Source organism: Pristiophorus japonicus, chromosome 13 (genome assembly GCF_044704955.1).
Source record: "Pristiophorus japonicus isolate sPriJap1 chromosome 13, sPriJap1.hap1, whole genome shotgun sequence".
Lineage (NCBI taxonomy): Eukaryota > Metazoa > Chordata > Chondrichthyes > Pristiophoridae > Pristiophorus > Pristiophorus japonicus.
This window is the reverse complement of record NC_091989.1, coordinates 177,312,188-177,333,064: the sequence shown is the minus strand read 5'-3', so window position 1 is coordinate 177,333,064 and position 20,877 is coordinate 177,312,188.

Genomic DNA, 20,877 nt, shown 5'->3' with positions numbered 1-20,877 from the left:
AATCACGTCCTTCCTGAAATGCGGTGACCAGAACTGCACGCAGTACTCAAGTTGTGGCCTAACCAGTGTTTTATACAGTTCAAGCATAACCCTCCTGTTCTTGTATTCTATGCCTCAGCTAATAAAGGCAGGCATTCCGTATGCCTTCTTAACCACCTTATCTACCTGGCCTGCTACTTTCAGGAATCTGTGGACATGCACTCCAAGGTCCCTTTGTTCCTCTACACTTCTCAATATCCTACCATTTAATGTGTAATCCCTTGCCTTGTTAGCCCTCCCAAAATGCATAACCTCACACTTCTCTGAATTAAATTCCATTTGCCACTGTTCTGCCTACCTGACCAGTTGATTGATATCTTCCTGCAGTCCGCAGCTTTCTTCTTCATTATTAACCTCACACCCAATTTTAGTATCATCTGCAAACTTCTTAATCATACCCCCTATATTCAAGTCGAGATCATTGATATATACCACAAAAAGCAAGGGACCCAGTACTGAGCCCTGCAGAACCCCACTGGAAACATCCTTCCAGTCGCAAGAACACCATCAACCATTACCCTTTGCTTCCTGCTTCTGAGCCAATTTTGGATCCAATTTGCCACTTTGGCCTGGATCCCATGGGCTTTTACTTTTGTGACCAGTCTGCCATGTGGGACCTTATCAAAAGCTTTGCTAAAATCCATATACACTACATCATACGCTTTGCCTTCATCGACCCTCCTGGTTACCTCCTCGAAAAATTCAATCAAGTTAGTTAGACACGACCTTCCCTTAACAAATCTGTGCTGACTGTCCTTGATTAGTCCGTGTCTTTCTAAGTGAAGATTTATCCTGTCTTTCAAGATTTTTCCAATAATTTTCCCACCACTGAGGTTAGGCTGTAATTACTCGGTCTATCCCTTTCTCCCTTTTTAAACAAAGGTACCACATTAGCAGTCCTCCAGTTCTCTGGCACCACACCTGAAGCCAGAGAGTATTGCAAAATGATTATCAAAGCCTCTGCTATTTCCTCTTTTGCTTCACTTAGCAGCCTGGGATACAAAACATCCGGGCCTGGGGATTTGTCCACTTTTAAAGCTGCTAAACCTCTTAATATCTCCTCTCTCACTATGTTTATTTCATCTAATATTTCACACTTCTTTTTCCTCGATAATAGTGTCTGCATCGCCCCTCTCTTTTGTGAAAACAGACGCAAAGTAGTCATTAAGAACCATACCCACATCTTCCGCCTCCACACACAGATTACCCTCATGATCTCTAATAGACCCTACCCTTTCTTTTGTTATCCTCTTGCTCTTAATATATTTATAAAACATTTTTAGATTTTCCTTGATTATACTTGCCAAGAATTTTTCATGCTCTCTCTTTGCTTTTCTAATATCTGTTTTAATTTCACCCCTGGACATTCTATACTCCTCTGATAGGAACTGCTAGGTAGATAGAGAGAAACTATTTCCGTTAGTTGGATGAGCAGAAATTTTCTCCAATTGAATGGTGGGAAGACCGAAGCCATTGTATTTGGTCAGTGCCACAAACTCCATTCCCTAGCCACTGACTCCATTCTCCTCCCCAACTTCTGTCTGAGGCTGAACCAGTCTGTTTGCAAACTTGGTGTCATATAGTTGACCTTGAAATAAGCTTTTGACCATGTAGAATATGCAAGCACTCCAATAATGACTCCACGAGGTAGGGGTATAGTACTTGAACTGTAGTGACCTTAGTCTGTTTATTGCAGCTCTTTGAGTGAGGACACCAAGAGGTGAGCTCCCTTTTATACTGGGTTACCTGCAGTGGTACAGGTATGGTGTATACAGTGTGAAGGTACATTCAGTGGTCTAGTGTTACAGTACATACATTAACATACATAACAGACCACATATCCGCAGCATAACTAAGACCACTTATTTCCACCTCCGTAACATCACCCGTGTTTGCCCTTGCCTCAGCTCATCCACTGCTGAAGCCCTCATCCATGGCTTTGTTACCTCTAGACTTGACTATTCCAATGCACTCCTGGCTGGCCTCACACATTCTACCCTACATAAACTAAAGGTGATCCAAAACTTGGCTGCTGTGTTCTAACTCGCACTAAGTCCCACTCACCTATCACAATTGTGCTCGCTGACCTACATTGTCTTCCGGTTAAGGAATGCCTCGATTTCAAAATTCTCATCCTTATTTTCAAATCCCTCCATGGCCTCACCTCTCCCTAGCTCTGTCATCCCCTCCAGCTCCATAATCCCCCAAAATATCTACGCTCCTCCAAATTCTGCCCACTTGAGGATCCCTGATTATAATCGCTCAACTATTGGTGGCCTTGCCTTCTGTTGCCTAGGCCCCAAGCTCTGGAATTCCCTCCTTAAACCTCTCTGCCTCTCTACATCTCTCTCCTCCTTCAAGACACTCCCTAAAACCTACCTCTTTGACCAAACTTTTGGTCACCTGCCATAAGTTCTACTTATGTGGCTCGGTGTCAAATAAAAAAACAATCTCAATATTCCTGTGAAGCGCCTTAGGACGTTTCACTACGTTAAAGGCGCTATATAAATACAAGTTGTTGTTGTTTTTGTTCAGTCTTGGACTGGGGCATGTTCAAAAAATTAGAGCCAAACCTTTCAAGAGTGAAATTAGGAAACACTTCTACACACAAAGGGTGGTAGAAGTTTAGAACTCTCTCCCGCAAACAGCTAGGCTAATTGTTAATTTTAAACCTGAGATTGATATATTTTTATTAGCCAAAGATATTAAGGGATTTGGAGCAAAGGCAGGTACATGGAGTTAGGTCCAAATCAGCCATGATCACATTGAATGGCTGAACAGGCTCGAGGGGCTCAATGGCCTACTCCTGATTCTGTTCCTATTGTATCCCATTGTAACTTCCTGCTCGCATCTACATGATTACTGTGCCTTCTAACCTAGTGTCACCTGGATATACAATTCTCTATTACTTCATCTAAGTTATTGCTGCATGTGATGACAAGCTGAAGCCCCAGTGCTTATTCCTGGTAATGGACCAGGTCCGATAAAGATTGTGAAACTATCTGTTCCTTTACCTCGATCATATCTGATCTGAAATATCCTCTTTTTACCTCGTTTGGAGTTTTCCCATCGCTGCCCTTGACCAATTTCACTGAGGGAGTGCTGCACTGTCGGAGATGCTGGCGGAGAAATTCGAAAGCGCCACGTTTAAAACGCCAACTTTTAAAAGTTGAAAAAAAAATTAGCGGCAGGAGCTAATGATTTTCAACTTTTAAAATATTTGGGGTTTGCGCTTCAGAAAGGAAGTGGAGCGCTAAATCAAGTGTTCCACTTCCTTCCTGGAGCGCTAAAGGACACGGATGGGGAGGGAGTGGTGTAGCGCTGCACAACGGGCCATGCACCTTTGCTGCGTTCAGAGGCTCCTACCCGCTCTTAAAGGGAAGGCCCATCGCTGCCGGCTCTGCATTGGAACCACTTACCTGGTCCCCGACGGCAGCCGTGGACCGGCCCGATCATCCCCATGCACTGCATCAGCAATCCGGCCCGATCAGCCCCGTGCGCTGTAGCAGAGTTCCGGGCTGATCGGTCGCGGCGATAGATGAATGTAAAAAAAATGGGAAACAGCACTTTTGAAATTCCTTTACTTACCTCGGCCACCTCGCCTTTAACTTTCGCTCCCGAAGCACCCGGCCTCCCGATCAACGTCTCCTGCAGCTGTCGGTGGGCGGAACCGAGGATCCTGTCTGGCGTGCTACCAGGGCGGTGCGCACAGCAGTGACGTCACAATCGCCGAGAGCGTAAGATCGGAGCGCAACGTTCTACCGCCACCACAAACCTCCCGCCGAAGTTAGCGGGAGTCGGTAAGTGGAGGCGATAATGGGGGGGGACGCTAAAGAGGCCAATTTCTAGGCCGCTGTCCTTCGGATGCGACATTAAACTGAGGCCCTGTCTGCTCTCTCAGGTGGACATACATGGCACTATTTTGAGGAAGAGCAGGGGCATTATCCCTGGTGTCCTGGCCAATATTTATCTCTCAATCAACATCACTGAAAAAAAACACAGATATCTGTTTCATTATCACACTGATGTTCGTGGGAGCTCGCTGTGTGCAAATTAGCTGCTGTATTTTTCACATTACAACAGCGAATACACTTCAACAGTACTTCATCGGCTGTAAAGCGCTTTGGGACATCCTGAGGGCGTGAAAGGCCCGACATAAATGCCAGTCTTTATTTCTACTTACCTGAGCTCTGTTCTCACCCCGTCTCTCGCCCCTCACAGCAATGCCAGAGGCTGAACAGACTGCTGCACAGGTACCACTGAGCACTGGCAATCTGCCCCTCACAGCCCAGGATACGCCATCCTACTTGTGCTTATGTTTCTTGTTTGCTGAGTCCTGTGAGCCTGGAGATTAGGAAAAGGCTGTTCTTGGGGTTTCTGCCTCATTAGTGGATAAATCCTAAATCAGAACAGCAAGATCTGTTGGGATTGGCAACTTGTGATGAATGCCAATTAATGGGAACATGGATTTAGAATCATAGAATGATGCAGCACAGAAGGAGACCACTCGGCCCATCATGCCTGGCCCAGCTCTTTGCTAACACTATCCAATTGGTCCACTCCCCTTGCTCTATCCCCATAGCCCTACAAATGTTATTCCCCTCAAGTATTTATCCAGTTCTCTTTTGAATGTTACTATTGAATCTGCTTTTACCGTCCTTTCAGGTCGTGTATTCCAGATCACAACAACTCGCTGCATAAAAAAAATGTTTCCTCATGTCACCTCTGGTTCTTTTTCCAATCGCCTTAAATCAAAGTCCTCTGGCTGCCAACCCTTCTGCAACTTCAAATAGTTTCTCCTTATTTACTCCATCAAGACCATTCATGATTTAATCTTTTACGTATGATCCATGACTCTCTATGCTATGTACCTTTGTGACCTACAGCCACAAAAAACTTGGAAACTTTCTAAATTACAGGAGCATCTTGTTCCACTAGTGCAACTTAATTGTTTTTTTAAACTAAAAATGAGCACATTTAAACCAAATAACATTCCGCAACAACTTGCATTTATATAGCACCTTTAACGTAGTAAAACATCCTAAGGCGCTTCTCAGGAGCGATATCAAACAAAATTTCACACCAAGCCCCATGAGATATTCGGGCAGATGACCAAAAACTTGGTCAAAGAGGTAGGTTTTATTGAGCGTTTTAAAGGAGGAAATAGAGATAGTGAGGCGAAAAGGTTTAGGGAGGGAATTCCAGAGCTTAAGTCCTCGGCAGCTTGAAGGCACGGCCGCCGATGGTGGAGCGATTAAAATCGTGGATGCTCATGAGGCCATAATTGGAGCAATGGAGAGATCTCGGAAGGTTGTGGGGCTGGAGGATATTACAGAGATAGGGAGAGGGGTTTGCAAGGCCATGGAGGGATTTGAAAACAAGGATGAGAATCTTAAAATCGAGACGTTGCTTAACCGGGAGCCAATGTAGGTCTGCGAGTGCAGGGTAAATTCAGCTTTTTATTTGAAAATTCGTGAAAAAGAGGGATTGGGACAATCCATTAAAACCAACGTTCCCGCTAAGCCACACGGTCACGCAGTAATCTCAAGATCCCACACAGGCCGCTCACCGGCTTTTTAATGGGAGAAATCACGCATGCGTGAATGGGCCGCGCAGCCAGTTAAAGGGACAGCGCACCACAGGAAAATTAGAGGGAGTATTGGTTAACATTCTAACTTTTCACCTCTGGGTTAGAATTCAAACCTAGCCAGCAATGTAGAAATGAAAGTCTCTTCCACAGTGTCAGCTGTAGCTCAGTGGGCAGCACACGCGCCTCTGAGTCAGAAGGTTGTGGGTTCAAGTCCTACTCCAGGCACTTGAGCAAATAAATCCAGGCTGACACTCCAGTGCAGTGCTGAGAGAGTGCTGCACAATTGGATGTGGCGTCTTTCAGATGAGATGTTAAACCAAGGCCCCATTTGTTCCCTCAGGTGGACATAAAAGATCTCATGGTGCTATTTTGAAGAAGAGCAGGGGAGTTATCCCATGTGTCCTGGCCAATAGTTATCTCTCAATCAACATCACTGAAACAGACTATCTGGACATCATCACATTGCTGTTTATGGGAGCTTGCAGTGCACAAATTAGCTGCTGCGTTTCCCACATTATAAAATACTTAATTGGCTATAAAGCACTTTGGCATTTCCGGTGGTCGTGAAAGGCGCTATATAAATTCAACTTTCTTTTTCTTTCCTTTCTACTAACTGTATTGGTCCTACAGGATAAGGGTCATTCCTAGTTGCTTGAGTCCTGCAGCATAAAGCTGCCCATAATTCAACGAAGGTACATGTCACATTTGCAGTCTCAGTCAGAGAGGTCATCAGGATGAATGGTGCAGGAAGTCTGAAAAGTACTGACAGGTGCAGTTCGGCATTGTGGGATTGGGGCAGAGTAAAGTGAGCTTCACTCCACATCTGGTTGACGCATGCCTGACTTGGGGGGCACTTGATGCTGGCTCTGGCTGACAAAAAGGTGAAAGATACTTTCAATGCCCTTCTAATTTGGAGAAAGGGCACCTATGGGTCCTCGTCTTCTCAGACACTGTCCACCATCTCTCCTGCGATGTCGGCATGGTGCCAGCTGTGGTGGTTGGTACAATACGCAGCTGAAAATTGGGGTGTGGGAACTGCACAGTGAGCAGACAATCCCCTTTAAAAAGTTTAACAACAGAATGATACGCACTTGGAGTGGGACCAACAAAGGAACAGATGTTGAGAGCAGTAAGTAAGCCAGATAGATAGCGGTTCATGTGTTTTTAATTTGTATTGATTTATTTGTTTGAAAAAAATCTAGCACAGAACAGGACAAAGGTCAATAGACATTCCCTCTGTTTATGGGTACTTACAAATAGATCGGATCAGATCTGATAGAAAAACATTGGAAAATTAAAATAGTTTACTGTGTAATTAGAATGTTAATGCAGTAGGACACCTAATTATGTAATCTAACTAGCAGGTTGTAGGAAATAGTATTTATGGTTTTAAGAATTTATTTTTGTCTTTAATTCACATTCAGTATACATATACAGTAGCAACTATGTCTAATAGAGGCATTGACCTACACTGTGTATTGTGAGTTCTAATGAGATACACCATAGAATGTGTTCGCACCCGTGTTCCATTCTGTATTTCCTCCAGCTAAACAATGGGAAGACCAAAGCCTTTGGTTTTGGCTTCTACCACGAACTCCGAACCCACCTTCCCCCACCCCCCCCACCCACTCCCACAGTGTCGGCTGTGGCTCAGTGGGTAGCATACTCGTCTCTGAGTCAGAAGGTTGTGGGTTCAAATCCCACTCCAGGGACGAGCACATAAATCTTGGCTGACACTCCCATTGCAGTGCTGAGGGAGCGCTGCACTGTCGGAGGTGCGTCTTTCAGATGAGACATTAAACCAAGGCCCCGTCTGCCCTCTCAGATGGATGTAAAAGATCCCATGGCACTATTTTGAAGCAGAGCAGGGGAGTTATCCCTGATGTCCTGGCCAATATTTATCATTGTCACATTGCTGTTTGTGGGAGCGTGTTGTGCGCAAATTGGCTACTGTGTTGTCCACATTACAACAGTGACTACGCTCCAAAATGACTTCATTGGTTGTAAAGTGCTTTGAGATGTGCAGTGGTCGTGAAAGGCGCTATATAAATGAAAGTCTTCCTTTCTTTCTTTCCCCAGCCATTGTCTCAAGCTCAACCTTGGCATCCTATTTGACCCTATGTCCCCTTGATCACAAAGACCACCTGCTTCACCTATCGCATGCCTCCACCCCTACCGTAGCCCATGGCCGTCAGTGAAGCCCTCATCCAGGTCACCTCCAGATTCAACTACAGTTTGTACCTCTCTGGTCCAGGACTCTCTGGTCCGGAAACATCCATGGTTCAGCATCCGTGGCGGAACTGCTGCTTTCCTGGGCCTGGGCTTGGAGCTCACTGTTAAGTGCTCCCACGACGCTCAGCATCTCACTCTGCTTCCTCTTTGTGGAATTGTGGGACTTGACGACGCAGTGAAGGGGCGTCAGACCCGAGACAGTCAGAGATATGACCAATCACCAACACTTCCTGCCTCTCCTTCCTCACTCAGCGATCACCAGCACTGACCTCCCGTGGTTCAGAAAATTCTCTGTTTCGGCACCGGTCCGGTCCCGAGGTTGCCGGACCAGAGAGGTTCAACCTGTATTCCAATGTTTCCCCAACCAGCCTTCACCCTCTGACCTTTCATAAACTTCAGCTTATCCAAAACTCTGCTGCCTGTATTGTATCCTACACCACCCGTTCGCCCATCATCCTTGTCCTTGCTCACTAAGCTTGGCTCTCTTAACTCCTCAAATTTAATATTCTCATCTTAGTGTTTAAATCCTTCTACGACCTCGCGCTTCCCTATCCCTGTAACCTCCTCGAGCATTACATCCTTCCCCTCCTCTGATTCTGGCCTTTTGTGCATCTCTCTCTCTCTCTCTTTGGCCACCACCACCTCCCATTTCCCCTCCCCACATTCGCCATTGACGGCCATGCCTTCAGCCACCTTGACCCCACACTCTGGAAATACACCCTTTAATTGCTCTGCCTGGCCACCTGCTCCTTCTCCTTCAAGACCATTTTTCAAATAAATATTTTGATCACCGCTCCTAATCTCTTTTTCTTTTGGCCCAGATTAAACAAAATATGGGGGGAATTTTAACCTCAAAAAAAACGGGTGGGTTTGGAGCATCGGGGTTGTTAAATTGTTAAAAATCAGAATCCTGTCCTGAGCCCGACTCCAGCCCGCCCACTTCCGGTTTTAATGGAGGCGGAATAAGGACAAGACGTCAATTTGAATATTGCAACGAGGCCGGAAGCCGCCTCTTTAACCACAATATTGTTTTAACTCTATCTGGTTGAGTTTTACACACTTTGGAAAACCCGACAGTTACAGCAAGGCATAGACTGCTGCATCAAGTGCATTTATACTTGCCTCCAGGATTCAGGGTCCCTACCTAACTCACCCCCGCGATCAGAGAACCCCTCCTGAGGCCTCCGATCACCTTCCCAGATCTCCCCTCCCCACCGATGATCCTGAGGCAGGCACACTCCTCTGGTGGCTGGCCTCGGTCTCTTGCTTTCCCCCCCACCCGCCAGACCCTCGATGGCCCCTTGCTCGCCTGCCCCCACCCCTCTGTCCATCGACCGCCCTGATCACTTGCATTGCACCCCCAGCCTCCTGGTCCCTCCCTCCCCCCGCCCCGCCCCCACCCCCACTCCGGTCCTCCAGAGACTGGCACCGGCCCCCACCCGATTCCTTCCTCCCTCCTCTGTGCAGCCTAGTGCCACAGGCCCTACCCACCCACAGCCAGCCAGCCTCTCCAGCTGGGCACCTATGGGCCAGAAACAGAGCCTTCAGATGAAAATCAGGCCCTGCCATTAAAGGCGACAGGGTCTGGGGGAAACCCGTTCTCCTGGATTTCCCAGCTGCATTGGAGCCACCATCCCCAACCCCCTCTCCCTCAACCCGCCTTCCCTCTGAAAATCCAGCCCTGTGCCTCTGTGAAACACTTCTGTGAAGAGCTATACAAATGCACGTTGTTGTTGCATGGCCTGTTACCAGTGACATTTTACTTTATCTAACGTTGAAAAACAAACCTTAAAATAGTAGGTGATGGTTATTTGACTGGTAAATGTCGCATTCCCAACTGATCTTGTTTGTCCCTCTCAGTAAGTTGACAATCCTGTCACTCCTGCTTGCTTCTGCAGTCATTCAGGGTCAGGTATAGTGAGGGATGCAGCAATGATCCTATCACATCAGTCCCGACAGTGTGCAACGTCAGGGAAATGGGAATTGGCTGCAGGGAATAGCAGCGTACTGTTGCTCCCTGATTTGGCACCACTCCAAGGTAACAAAACATTGGCTACTAACTTTACTTTACTGTTTTGAAAAAGTAGATTTTGCTTAATTTTTTGGTAGAATTATTGATATTAAAAACAATTTGGGAGGGGAAGGAAGAGAGGTTCAATTTTTGATAACTAAAGTTGTCCATCTTTTGGTATTGGTGAGGGAGCAGTATTGATAATATTTTGTTATCTGCTGTCTTAAATCATTATTACAAGCAAACAACTTGCATTTATATAATGCCTTTAATATCGTAAAACATCCCCAGGCACTTCACAAGAACGTTGCAAACAAAAATTTTACACCAAGCCACACAAAGAGATATTAGGACAGATAACCAAAAGCTTGGTTAAAGAGGTATGTTTTAAGGACCATCTTAAAGGAGGAGAGAGAGGCGGTGAGGGTTAGGGAGTGAATTCCAGAAGTTAAGGCCTAGGCAGCTGAAAGCATGGCCATCAATAGTGGAGCGATGGAAATAGGGGATGGGCAAGAGGCCAGAATTGGAGGAGCACAGAGATCTTGGAGCTGAGAAATATGTCCTGGGATAGCTACGGGTGCCTAATTTGTGAGAAGAGTAAATCTCACAGATATACCGAATGCAAGTTGTCCCAAAGGCATTTTTGACACTCGTGAGCGGTTACTTGGAGTTATCATACTGCTGTGCACTTTGTGAAGGTGTTGGCTTACAACTGATTTGTTGTTAAACTTTCAGAATCCAGCAGAACACAAGTACAATCTGAACACAAGAGCAGGGAAAGAGATGAGTAGAGCATTTAGCTCATCAAGCTCATTGCTTCCAATGGACCATGTATAACATAAATGCTTAAGCTTTGGAAGCTTAGACATTTTCCATGGAGCCTCAGGTGGTTAGGATTTAACCACCAATGAGCTAACAATGTTCGGAACAGTTGTCTCCAAATCTCAAAGTTCAAACCGGACAAACCAGCAAGTATGAAATATAACTACAAATAGAATTGAGTTGCCTGGGATTTGTGAATAATGGTAGTCCACAGCCTTAAATTATAAACTAACCTTTAATGGACCTATTTCCTTAATTAAGCTCTGGAGCGAAACAAATGGCCAGAGGTTAAACCTCCAAGAAGGAAATCTCTGGAAGTTCCCACTGACACCTTATCTCCCAACCCCCACCCCCCCACCCGTAATCCTTTCCAAAAAGCCATTGTAATAAAACTCTACTATGAATCCGGTATTACAACCAAAGTTACTCAAGCGCAATTGGTTACATTCAACAGATGGCATTGCAAGAGTCCTAATATGACCGAGGCTTCGTATTTCAGGTACTTCGTACCTCCACTGCACCCAGGAATTCGTAGATCCTGTTTAGCCATGATGCATATCCAGTTTTTATTTAGGGGTAGTACCTGTATTTGCCTCAATGACTCGGCTACATTACCCAAAGACAGTGGAGAGACACAACACCATCTTGGCATCTTGTCCATTTTTGGCTAAATGAAAACATTTTAACCAACGAATGAATTGAATATTTTTGAATAGAATTTCTATAGACACCGATTATGTAAGATATAGGGCTCAATTTTCCCCAATTATCTGCGCCACTTTTTTGCCGTGCACGTTTTTTTTTGGAGCAAATGAAAATCTCCAAGTTTCCCCAAAGTTTCTGCGCCAACATAATTCAGTTAGGTTAGTTTTTTTTAGGCTACGATTTTTTATCTCACTGGGGGCGTAATCTGCCATCCGCGCCAATTCTGGCTATTTATGCAAGTTTGGCTAACTTCGATTTTTCTTAGGACGGCGTATGTGTCCTCGCTGAAAAACCTTCTGAGCAGTTAACAAAACCAGCGCAGGTCAGGGAATCAGTGCAGAAAATCCAGTTCCACGGCCCAGACAGCAGGACCAGAGAGGGAGAGAGAGTGGGTAATTATAACTTCTTTTACTTACCGGTTCTGTAGTACTGTAACATTCTCCTTTTTGTCTTCAAGTTGAATAAACTTTAATCTGGGGCTTTTGGCCTGATCTATCCACCCTTTCGGCCTGGGCTAGCAGTGGTACCTGCTCTAGGGGGGAGAGAGGCCTTTCGGCCCGGGCGAGGAGTGGCTCCGGGGGGAGGAGGAGGGAGGCCTTTCGGCACGGGCTAGGAGTGGCTCCGGGGGGGAGGGGGAGGCAGGCCTTTCGGTACGCGCTAGGAGCTGCACCGGGCACCAGCAGGGGGTTGTAGGAGGCCTTTCCAATTCAGTTTACCTTCAGCACAAAAACTCTTTAATATTTTCATGTTGGTAAGCTGCAAGATGCTTTTGCAGGTTGCTGTGAGCTGGCCAGAATGTCTGTATGTTTCACTTTCCAGCCACAGCCCGCAGTATGTCCCCCGTTACCCTGGCAACCTGATCTTTTTGGTGTATATCTTAGGCTCCACCCACAGAGCTTAAGGACAATGTGTGCTGGGCCACATTCACAAGTTAAAACAGGGAAACGTTTTACTTTTTTTTAGCGTAGTCGGGCCCCAAATAAATGGGCGTAACTCTTCAAATACACCAAAAAATGACTTTGGGGAAAATTGACCCCATAGAACCATCGAATCTTAAAGCACAGAAAAAGGCTATTAGGTCATCATGCCTGTGCCGGCTCTTTGAAAGAGCTATCCAATTAGTCCCACTCCCCCTGCTCTTTTCCCACAGCCCTGCATTTTCTTTTTCTTTTCAGGTATATATCTAATTCCCTTTTGAAAGATGCTTTTGAATCTGCTTCCACCAATATTTCAGGCAGTGCATTCCAGATCGTAGAAACATAGACATAGAAAATAGGTGCAGGAGTAAGCCATTCGGCCCTTCAATATGATCATGGCTGGTCATGCAACTTCAGTACCCCATTCCTGCTTTCTCTCCATACCCCTTGATCCCTTTAGCCGTAAGGGCCACATCCAACTCCCTTTTGAATATATCTAACGAACTGGCCTCAACAACTTTCTGTGGTAGAGAATTCCACAGGTTCACAATTCTCTGAGTGAAGAAGTTTCTCCTCATCTCGGTCCTAAATGGCTTACCCCTTATCCTTAGACCTGTGACCCCTGGTTCTGGACTTCCCCAACATCGGGGACATTCTTCCTGCATCTAACCTGTCCAATCATAACAACTCGATGTGTAAAAAAAATCTTCATCTCCCCTCATGGCTTTCATTGCCAATTATCGTCAATCTGTGTACTCTTGTTGTCAACCCTATTGCCAGTGGAAACAGTTTCCCCCTGTCAACATTATCAAAAACCTTCTTAATTTTGAACCCCTCCATTAAATATTCCCTTAACCTTCTCCGTTCTAAGGAGAACTATCTCAGCTTCACGAGTCTCTCCTTATAACTGAGGGCCTTCATCCCTGGTGTTATTCTCGCCGAGGCCTTGACAACCTTCCTAAAGTGTGGTGCCCAGAATTGGACACAATACTCCAACTGCGACCTAACTAGCCTAATTAGAATGTGTAGGTGACGAACATGTGCACATTACTTCATAACAATGCATGTATGCAAGTTGATCTCATTAACAAATATACAGATTACATTTACAGATGTGATAGAACATAATTAAGAATATAATTATATACTCATGCAATTAAAATTTAGCTTAATTTTCAGCTTTATCCCAGGAGATCTATATGTAGTACCGTATGCTCCAAACAATCTCAAAGCTGCCATCTTACGATCAAAGATCGAATGTCAGTTAACCTAATGCTAATCTAAACTCACTTTGATTTGAATAAATAATGTAATTTTTTTTTCTTCACCACATTATATGGGGCTCATTTTTCCCCAGTAATTTGTGCCGTTTTTTTGGCGCGCACCGCTTTTTTTGGCCTAAATTTTAAAATCCAAGTTTCCCCAAAGATTGTGCACCAGCGTAACTCAGTTAGTTAGGAATTTTTTTAGGTTAGTTTTTTTTTGCGTATCCTGATGTCTGCGCCAGTTTTTCACATTTATGGCCAACTTACATTTCTCCTAGCACAGCGTGTTCCACTGAATAAATGAAAATATTACTTACACTAACTACTTGACCATGGTCCTGCCACTTATTTTTGCATTGGCCTCCAGACCTCGTTCTCACACACAACTGGCTCTTTAAAAATGGCCGAATGCCGACCGAGAGCTTTACTGGGCATACGCGCCCATAGCAATCATATCCAGAAACGTTCTTTTTTTCCCACACATTGTTTTCTCAGCGCAGACATTAGGCTCCACCCCCCCCCCGAAGCTAAAGGACAGGCTGTGCGGTGTCAATTAAAAAAATAGAACGGTGAAACGTGCTACTTATTTTTTTTGAGTAGTCAGGGCCAAAAAAACGGGTGTAACTCTGGCAATACACCAAAAAACGGCATTGGGGATAATTGCGCCCCATAACACTGCATTCAGGACAAAGACAGCTGGAGTATAACCATGGCAGCAGTAGACTAGTGATCCACCAAAAAAAAGAATGATTTACACAGTGCATTTTGTCACCTAAGGACTTCCCAAAGCACTTTACAGCCAATGAAGTACTTTTGAGATACGGTCACTGTTGTGATGCAAGAAACACAGCAGGCAATTTGCACACAGCAAGGCTGCACAAACAGCACTATGATAAATGACCAGATAATCTGTTTTTAACTGATGTTAGTTGAGGGATAAACATTGGCCAGGATACCGGGGAGAACTACCCTGCTCTTCTTGGAAATATTGCTGTGTGATCTGTTACATCCAGCTGACAGGGCAGACGGGGCCTTGGTTTAACATCTTGTCCGAAAAACAGCACCTTCGACAGTGCAGCACTCCCTCAGTGCACAGGAGTGACAGCATAGAACTTGTGCTCAAGTCTCTGGAACAGGACTTGATGTTACCCACTCAGCCACGGCTGACACCACATTATTTCAAGCATAAAAAGTTAGTGACTATTCAGAGTGTGGTATCACCGCGCACAATGTGCAAAGGAAGAATCTGTGAGAAATACTCGACTCAATCTCACCTGCAAACCTCCGATATCCCCAATATAAAATGTAGGCTTGCTAAATCTGCTGAGTTTTCTAAAAAAAAAACTCATCTTTTTCCTCCCAGGAATCATGTGCCCTGGAGATTTAACCAAAAACAATTGTACCTACTGCAAATCTGAAATAGGAACAGAAAAATGCTGGAAACACAAACGTATTTATTGTGAAAAATACCACCGGGTAAAAAGCTGCGTTGCAACCCCTTGGAGCTGTGGTAAGTATGAACACCTGCAAAAAAAGGTAAGTTAAAATTTTTGTTTTTGAATTCTTTTTCAGCGATTCGATAGGTAAGTGCCTTGTGAATGTATTGTGATGTTTTATTTTTTTGCTTTTTGCAATTTGTTAGGGTGTTTTCTCCCCTCCCAAGGCCTCTCTTGCAGTGGTATCGGCTTCGGACTAAAGTTACAGAAAATTCGCAGTTTGAGCCACAAATCCTCGTGCAATGCCAATTTTTACATCACGCAAATTGAAACTTGAATTTTAGGCCTTGTAGTGGTAGCGGAGTGAAAGCGATATTTTTGGCAAAAAAATACCGCTTTTATCAAAAATTGAATTTCCACCCCTTTGCGTCTGAGAAGAGAAAAGAAGAGTAAAATGTTTTCGGTAGGAACCTGTTCCAGCAAAGGGTCTACACCTGAAACGGTAGTCACATGATCTGTACTGGAAGCGGACATTCTATGAGTAATTAGCTCTCATATCCAATTCTCTTTCACAGAAGCAAGCATACTCAATCATGTCAGCTACCTGCTGAATATGCTGATACCTTTTTAAAAAACCTGCACCTCCAGCATTCCTAACTATTCTTTTCCCCCACTGACCACTTCTGCTGTTATTCTCTCTTCCCCTTAGTCCGCTGACACTCATTGTCTAAGCTTGGGCATTGGTGACGACCCTTCAAGAATGGTACAATCATCATCATAGGCAGTCCCTTGAAATCGAGGAAGATTTGCTTCCATTCTAAAAGTGAGTTCTCAGGTGACTGTACAGTCCAATACGGGAATTGCAGTCTCTGTCAAAGATGGGACAGACAGTCATGAAGGAAAGGGTGGGTGGGGAGTCTGGTTTGCCGCACGCTCCTTCCGCTGCCTGCACTTGTTTTCTGCATGCTCTCAGCGACAAGACTCGAGGTACTCAGCGCCCTCCCTCCACTTATTCCCAGGTGTCGGTGGGGATGTTGCACTTTATCAAGGAGGCTTTGAGGGTGTCCTTGAAACGTTTCCTCTGTCCACCTGGGGATCGCTTGCCATGTAGGAGTTCCGAGTAGAGCGCTTGCTTTGGGAGTATCGTGTCTGGCATGCGGACGATGTGGCCCACCTAACGGAGCTGGTCGAGTGTGGTCAGTGCTTCGATGCTTGGGATGTTGGCCTGATCGAGAACACTGACGTTAGTGCATCTATCCTCCCGTGGCTTTGCAGGATCTTGCGGAGACAGCATTGGTGGTATTTCTCCAGCTACTTGAGGTGTCTGCTGCATATGGTCCCTGTCTCTGAGCCATGTAGGAGGGCAGGTATCACTACAACCCTGTAAACCATAAGCTTGGTGCCAGATTTGAGGTCCTGGTCTTCAAACACTCTCTTCCTCGGGCGACCGAAGGCTGCACTGGCACACTGGAGGTGATGTTGGACTTCGTCATCGATGTCTGCCCTTGCTGATAGTAGGCTCCCGAGGTATGGAAAGTGGTCCACGTTGTCCAGGGCCGCGCGTGGATCTTGATGACTGGGGGGGACAGTGCTGTGGGGTGGGGTCAGGTTGGTGGAGGGCCTTTGTCTTATGGATGTTTAGTGTAAGGCCCATGCTTTCGTACGCCTCGGTGAAGATGTTGACTATGACGTGGAGTTCAGTCTCTGAATGTGCGCAGACGCAAGCTTCATCTGTAGTTCGATGACAAAGGATGGGAAGACCTTGGATCTAGTCTGGAGACGACAAAGTTTGAACAGGTTCCCATTGGTTCTATAGTTTAGTTCCACTCCAGCGGGGAGCTTGTTGAGCATGAGATGGAGCATTGCAGTGAGAAAGATCAAGAAGAGGGTTGGCGCAATGACACAGCCCTGCTTGACCCCGGTCCGGACATGGATTGGGCCTGTAGTGGATCCGTTGTTCAGGATCGCGGCCTGCATGACGTCGTGGAGCAGGCGGAGGATGGCACCAAACTTTTGGGGACAGCCGAAACGGAGGAGGACGCTCCATAGTCCCTCGCGATTAACAGTGTCAAAGGCCTTGGTGAGGTCAAAGAAGGCCATGTACAAGGGTTGGTGCTGTTCCCTGCATTCCTCTTGCAGTTGTCGCGCCATGAAGATCATGTCCGTTGTACCCCGTAGTGGACGGAATCCGCATTGTGATTCTGGGAGGAGCTCTTCAGCCACAGGGAGAAGACGGTTGAGGAGAATTCTACTGATGACTTTCCCAGTGACCGACAACAGGGAGATTCCTCTGTAGTTGCCGCAGTCGGACTTGTCCCATTTTTTAAAGATGGTCACGATTACAGCATCTCTGAGATCTCCTGGCATAGTCTCCTCCTTCCAGATGAGAGAGGTCATGCATTCTCGCCAAAAATGCCTCCCCGCCATACATTAGTGCCTCAGCGGGGATTCATAAGAACATAAGAACATAAGAATTAGGAACAGGAGTAGGCCATCTAGCCCTTCGAGCCTGCTCCGCCATTCAATAAGATCATGGCTGATCTGGTCGTGGACTCAGCTCCATTTACCCGCCCTCTCCCCGTAACCCTTAATTCCCTCATTGGTCAAAAATCTATCTATCTTTGACTTGAAAACATTCAATGAGCTAGCCTCAACTGCTTCCTTGGGCAGAGAATTCCACAGATTCACAATCCTCTGGGAGAAAAAATTCCTTCTCAACTCGGTTTTAAATTGGCTCCTCCGTATTTTCAGGCTGTGCCCCCTAGTTCTAGTCTCCCCCACCAATGGAAACAACCTCTCTGCCTCTATCCTGTCTATCCCTTTCATGATTTTAAATGTTTCTATAAGATCACCCCTCATCCTTCTGAACTCCAAGGAGTAAAGACCCAGTCTACTCAATCTATCATCATAAGGTAACCCCCTAATTTCTGGAATCAGCCAAGTGAATCGTCTCTGTACCCCTTCCAAAGCTAGTATATCCTTCCTTAAGTAAGGTGACCAAAACTGCACGCAGTACTCCAGGTGCGGCCTTACCAATACCTTATACAGTTGCAGCAAGACCTCCCTGCTTTTGTACTCCATCCCTCTCGCAAAGAAGGCCAACATTCCATTCGCCTTCCTGATTACCTGCTGCACTTGCAAACTAACCTTTTGGGATTCATGCACAAGGACCCCCAGGTCCCTCTGCACCACAGCATGTTGTAATTTCTCCCCATTCAAATAATATTCCCTTTTACTGTTTTTTTTCCCAAGGTGGATGACCTCACACTTTCCGACATTGTATTCCATCTGCCAAACCTTAGCCCATTCGCTTAACCTATCCAAATCTCCTTGCAGCCTCTCTGAGTCCTCTACACAACCCGCTTTCCCACTAATCTTAGTGTCATCTGCAAATTTTGTTGCACTACACTCTGTCCCCTCTTCCAGGTCATCTATGTATATTGTAAACAGTTGTGGTCTCAGCGCCGATCCCTGTGGCACACCACTAACCACTGATTTCCAACCGGAAAAGGACCCATTTATCCCGACTCTCTGCTTTCTGGTCGCCAGCCAATTCTCTATCCATGCTAATACATTTCCTCTGACTCCGCGTACCTTTATCTTCTGCAGTAACCTTTTGTGTGGTACCTTATCGAATGCCTTTTGGAAATCTAAATACACCACATCCATTGGTACACCTTTATCCACCATGCTCGTTATATCCTCAAAGAATTCCAGTAAGTTAGTTAAACATGATTTCCCTTTCATGAATCCATGCTGCGTCTGCTTGATTGCACTATTCCTATCTAGATGTCCCGCTATTTCTTCTTAATGATAGTTTCAAGCATTTTCCCCACTACAGATGTTAAACTAACCGACCTATAGTTACCTGCCTTTTGCCTGCCCCCTTTTTTAAACAGAGACGTTACATTAGCTGCTTTCCAATCCGCTGGTACCTCCCCAGAGTCCAGAGAATTTTGGTGGATTATAACGAATGCATCTGCTATAACTTTTGCCATCTCTTTTAATACCCTGGGATGCATTTCATCAGGACCAGGGGACTTGTCTACCTTGAGTCCCATTAGCCTGTCCAGCACTACCTCCCTAGTGATAGTGATTGTCTCAAGGTCCTCCCTTTCCACATTCCTGTGGCCTGCAAATTTTGGCATGGTTTTTGTGTCTTCCACTGTGAAGACGGAAGCAAAATAATTGTTTAAGGTCTCAGCCATTTCCACATTTCCCATTATTAAATCCCCCTTTTCATCTTCCAACATTTACTTTAGTCACTCTTTTCCGTTTTATATATCTGTAAAAGCTTTTACTATCCGTTTTTATGTTTTGCGCAAGTTTACCTTCGTAATCTATCTTCCCTTTCTTTATTGGTTTTTTAGTCATTCTTTGCTGTTGCTTAAAATGTTCCCAATCCTCTAGTTTCCCACTAACCTTGGCCACCTTATACGCATTGGTCTTTGATTTGATACTTTCCTTTATTTCCTTGGTTATCCACGGCTGGTTATCCCTTCTCTTGCCGCCCTTCTATTTCACTGGAATATATTTTTGTTGTGCACGATGAAAGAGCTCCTTAAAAGTTCTCCACCGTTCCTCAATTTTGCCACCGTTTAGTCCTTGTTTCCAGTCTACGTTAGCCAACTCTGCCCTCATCCCACTGTAGTCCCCTATGTTTAAGCATAGTACGCTCATTTCTGACACAACTTCCTCATCCTCAATCTGTATTACAAATTCAACCATATTGTGATCACTCATTCCGAGAGGATCTTTTACTAGGAGATCGTTTATTTTTCCTGTCTCATTACACAGGACCAGATCTAAGATGGCTTGCTCCATATTCCATATGCTCCTGATGCCTTGTTGATCTTGAGCTGACAGATGGCCTTTTCTACCTCGTGCAGGGCTGGGGTTTTGCTGAGATGGTGGCGGGTAGCATGCTGCTGGATGGAGTCAAGCTCACTCATGTCAAAGGCAGAGTCTCGATGAAGGAGATCTTCGAAGTGCTCCTTCCAGCAGACCCTGACTGCCTTGGTGTCCTTGATGAGTGTCTCCCCATTCTTGGCCAGCAATAGTGTGGGGCCTTGGCTATTTGGGCCGTAGGTGGACTTAACTACGGTGAAGAATCCTCGCATGTCATGGCTGTCGACCAACTGTTGAATCTCCTGTGCTTTCTCCACCCACCATCTATTTTTTAGGTCATGGATTTTTTGTTGGACCTCGGCCTTCAGCCATCTGTGGAGCTGCTTTGCTGCTCCCAAGTTGGGTTGTTGCTTTAGGTTCAGAAATGCCTGCGCTTGTGATTTATTAGCTCCTGGACCTCCTGGTCATTCTCATCAAACCAGTCCTGGTGTTTCCTGGTTGAGTTACCGAGCATCTCTCCGCAGGCGCTGGTTATGGTGGCCTGGAAGGCAGACAGGTATAGTACAAGCGAGGCTGCTGGCACCCTGGTATGCATTGCTGAAGCCCTCATCCGTGCCTTTGTTACCTCTAGACTTGACTATCCCAATGCACTCCTGACTAGCCTCTCACATTTTACCCTCTGCAAACTTTTGCTCATCCAAACGTCTGCTGCCTGTATCCTAACTGGCACCAAGTTCCATTCTCCCATCATCCCTGTGCTCGCTGACCTACATTGACTCCCCGTTTAAAATTCTCATCCTCGTTTTCAAATCCCTCCATGTTCTCGCCCCACCCTATCTCTGTAACCTTCTCCAGCCCCGCAAACCCCCCTGAGGTCTGCAATTCCTGCAATTCTGGCCTCTTGAGGATCCCTGATTATAATCGCTCCACCATTGGTGTTGTGTAATGAGAGAGGATTAATTAGCAATCTCATTGTGCGAGGCCCCTTGGGGAAGAGTGACCATAATATGGT